The following is a 4,319-nucleotide window of genomic DNA, read 5'->3' as shown; positions in this document are numbered from 1 at the left end:
TGGGGAGATTCAAAAGCTAGTGAATTCTATGTTATGGCAGCATGGTTGTAAGTTCTTGAGGTGGAAGATGAGGCATTCTTCCTCCAGTTTACATGTGGCCTTATTTTGATGGTGGTGGAGGCCCAGGATAAACATGCCATCGGCGGACTGGGAAAGTGAGTTGAAATAGCTGGCAACAGAAAGGTGGGGTTGATTGGAGCTTATGGGCCATAGATGTTTCCTGAATTGGTCCCCAAGTTTGCATTTAGTCTCACAAATGTAGAGGAGACCACATTGGGAGCAATGAATGCAATAAATCAGGTTAGAAGAAATGCAACGGAATGCAATAAATCAGGTTAGAAGAAATGCAACGGAACTCTGCCAGACTTGGAATGATTCTTTGTGACCTTGGATGGAGGTGGGGGAGGAGGTGTGCGGGCAGGTTTTGTACCTCCTGTGGCTCCAGGGAAAGGTGCCAGGTGTACAGGAGAGGTTGGTGGGGAATGTGGACCTAATGAGAGAGTTGTGGAGGGAATGGTCCCTGCAGAAAGTAGATAAGGGGTTGGGAAGCAAATAACATTTTGGTAGTGTGGTCAGATTTTAGGTGGTGGAAAGGGTAGAGGATGATGCACTTTGAGGGATCTTTGAGTAATTTGCCTGTCTTCAGTTTCCTAAACCTTATGTACGCCTTCTTTTCCTTTTTGACTAAATTCACAACTTCTCTGGTCATCCAAGGTTCCTGAATCTTGGGGTATTTATCCTTAATTTTCACAGGAATATGCTGGCCTTGAGCTCTATTCAACTTGCCTTTAAAAATGTTCCCACATAGCAGATGTGGATTTGCACTTAAACAACTGCCTTCTATCTGCATTCCCCACTTCCTGCCTAATGTTAGCTACCTGAGGAGCTATCCACAAGTAACATCCATAAGTAACTTATGGCATTATGATCACTGTTTCTGAAAAGCTACTCACTGAAATATCATACCTGATTTATTACGGCCCTTCCCAAGTTGAACTATTTACATACTGGTTCAATAAACCATCCTGAACAGACCTAACAAATTCCTCCCTTTGCAAGCCCTTGACACAAAGCGAGTCTCAGTTAATATAGGGAAAGTTAAAATCACCCACCACAACAACCCCATTGTTTTCACATTTTGCCATAATTAGTCCACATATTTGTTCCTCTATCTCGTGTTGGCTGTTGGGAGGCCTCTCGTACAACCCCATCATGATTGCACATTTCCTATTCCTGAGGTCTACCCAGATGGTCTCACTGGATAAGCCTTCCAAGATATTTCCACAGTAAATAGAACATAGAACAACAAAGCGCAGGACAGGCCCTTTGGCCCTCGATGTTGTGCCGACCTGTGAAACCAATCTGAAGCCCATCTATCCTACACTATTCCATTATCATCCATATACTTATCCAAAGACCATTTAAATGCCCTTAAAGTTGGCAAGACTACTACTGTTTTAGCCAGGACATTCCACGCCCCTACTACCATCTGAGTAAAAAACTTACCTCCAACATCTGTCCTTTATCTATCACCCATCAGTTTAAAGCTACGTCCCCTCATGCTAGCTATCATCATTGAAGGAAAAAGGGTCTCACTGTCCATCCTATCTAATCCTCTGATCATCTTATATGTCTCTATTAAGTCATCATTTAACCTTCCCTCAAATGAAAACAGCCTCCAGTCAGAGAGTCATAGAGTCATAGAGATGTACAGCACGCAAATAGACCCTTCGGTCCAACTCGTCCATGACGACCGGATATCCAAACCCAATCTAGTCCCACCTGCCAGCACCCGGCCCATATCCCTCTAAACCCTTCCTATTCATATACCCGTCCAGATGTCTTTTAAATGTTGCAATTGTACTAGCCTCCACCACTTCCTCTGGCAGCCCATTCCACACACGCACCACCCTCTGCATGAAAAAGTTGCCCCTTAGGTCTCTTTTATATCTTTTCCCTCTCATCCTAAACTTATGCCCTCTAGTTCTGGAGTCCCCCGCCCCAGGGAAAAGACCTTGTCTATTTGCCCTATCCATGCCCCTCATGATTTTATAAACCTCCCTCAGGGTTTCCTCATAAGTCCTTTCCTCCATACCAAGCAACATCCTGGTGCATCTCCTTTACACCCTTTCCAAAGCTTCCACATTCTTCCTATAATGCAGCGACCAGAACTGTGCGCAATACTCCAAGTGCGGTCGCACCAGAGTTTTGTACAGCTGTAGCATGACCTCATGGTTCCGAAACTCAATCCCTCTACCAGTAAAACCTAATACACTGGTGCCTTCTTAACAACCCTATCAATGTGGGTGGCAACTTTCAGGGATCTATGCACATGGACACTGAAATCTCTCTGCTCCTCCACACTACCAAGAATCTTACCATTAGCCCAGTACGCTTTATTCCTGTTGCTCATTCCAAAGTGAATCACCTCACACTTTTCTGCATTAAACTTCATTTGCCACCTCTCAGCCCAGCTTATCCATGTCCCTCTGTATTCATCGACTTTAGTGTCATCCGCTCTTTGGTTGCTGCTTGATCTGCTATGCTTTTCTAGCACCACACTCTCGACTCTAAAGCCCATCCAACCCAGGGGACTTACCTATTTTCAGTAGACCAGTGGTATTCTCCCTAATGGATAATGTAACTCCCCCACCTCTTTTTTGTCCCTATCTATCATATCTAAAATGTCTAAATCCCAGGATATTAAGCTATCGATTTTGTCCTTTTCTCATCCAAGTCTCTGTAATACCCAAGGAGTTAGGGTGGAAGCTGCAGAGCAGGATGAACAGAGTAGTGTTCTTGGGTTTACTATTGGTGCCACAAGACAGCGAGGCAAGGAACAGAGAGCGGGCGCAGATTAACACGTGGCTGCGCAGCTGGTATAGGAGGGAGGGATTCAGATGTTTAGGTAATTGGGATGCCTTCTGGGGAAGGTGGGATCTGTACATGAAGGACGGGTTGCACCTGAACTGGAAGGAGACCAATGTCCTGGGTGAAAGGTTTGCTCAAGTGGTTCAGGAGGGTTTAAACTAGTATGGCAGGGGGGTGGGAACCTGAGCTATATACTGGCGGTGAGAGTTGATGGAGATGAGGCAATAGCAAGAGGTAGTGCAGCCAGTGAGAAGGAATTTCCTGGGAAAGAACCAAGAGATCTATTAAAGTGTGTTTGCTTTAATGCAAGGAGTATCAGGAATAAAAGTGATGAGCTTAGAGCATAGATCAGTACCTGGTGCTATGATGTTGTGGCCATAACAGAGACGTGGGTTTCTCAGGGGCAAGAATGGTTGCTGGATGTTCCAGGGTTTAGAACATTTAAAAAAGAATAGGGAGGGGTGAAAAAGTGGAGGGGGTGTAGCACTGCTAATCAGAGAGGGTATCATAGATACAGAAGTTACCATTGTCGAGGAGGGTCTGCCTACTGAGTCAGTATGGGTGGAAACTAGGAACAGTAAGGGAGCAGTCACCTCATTAGGGGTTTACTACAGGCCTCCCAATAGCAGCAGGGAGATTGAAGAAAGCATAGGTCGGCAGATTTTGGAAAAGTGTGAATGTGGTAGGGTTGTTGTATTGGGTGACTTTATATTTCCCAATATTGATTGGAACCTCCTTTGAGCAGATGAGCTGTTTTTATAAGGTGTGTTCAGGAGGGTTTCCTAACTGAGTACGTTGACAGGCCAACGAGGGGAGAGGCCATTTTGGAGTTGGTGCTTGGCAATGAGCCGGGGCAGGTGTCGGATCTTGCGGTGGGAGAGCATTTTGGTGATAGTGACCACAACTGCCTCACATTCTACATAGCTATGGAGAAGGAGATTGTAAGGTTGGTATGGAGCCCATGGGCTGAATGGCATGCTTCCGAAGCAGGTGAAGATAGATGCTGGAACACCAGAGCCAACAGTAAGCCAAAGTGCAGCATCAGCTGTCCACAGAGGATGAGGAGCATCTAAGTTGGAAAGGTCACAGCCTTACAACCCCTCAGGATATTTGGGATGCACAGGAGGCACAGAGGTTTTTGCCCCTGACTCCCTTTCCTAGGTATAAGTGAGCTGGAAATGTGTTGCTGGAAAAGCGCAGCAGGTCAGGCAGCATCCAAGGAACAGGAGAATCGATGTTTCGGGCATAAGCCCTTCTTCAGGAATGAGGAAAGTGTGTCCAGCAGGCTAAGATAAAAGGTAGGGAGGAGGAACTTGGGGGAGGGGCGTTGGAAATGCGATAGGAGGAAGGAGGTCAAGGTGAGGGTGATAGGCCGGAGTGCGGTGGGAGCGGAGAGGTCAGAAAGAAGATTGTAGGTTAGGAAGGCGGTGCTGAGTTTGAGGGATTTG

The sequence above is a fragment of the Chiloscyllium plagiosum genome, chromosome 2 (assembly GCF_004010195.1).
Source record: "Chiloscyllium plagiosum isolate BGI_BamShark_2017 chromosome 2, ASM401019v2, whole genome shotgun sequence".
Lineage (NCBI taxonomy): Eukaryota > Metazoa > Chordata > Chondrichthyes > Orectolobiformes > Hemiscylliidae > Chiloscyllium > Chiloscyllium plagiosum.
Note: the sequence above shows the minus strand (reverse complement) of the source record.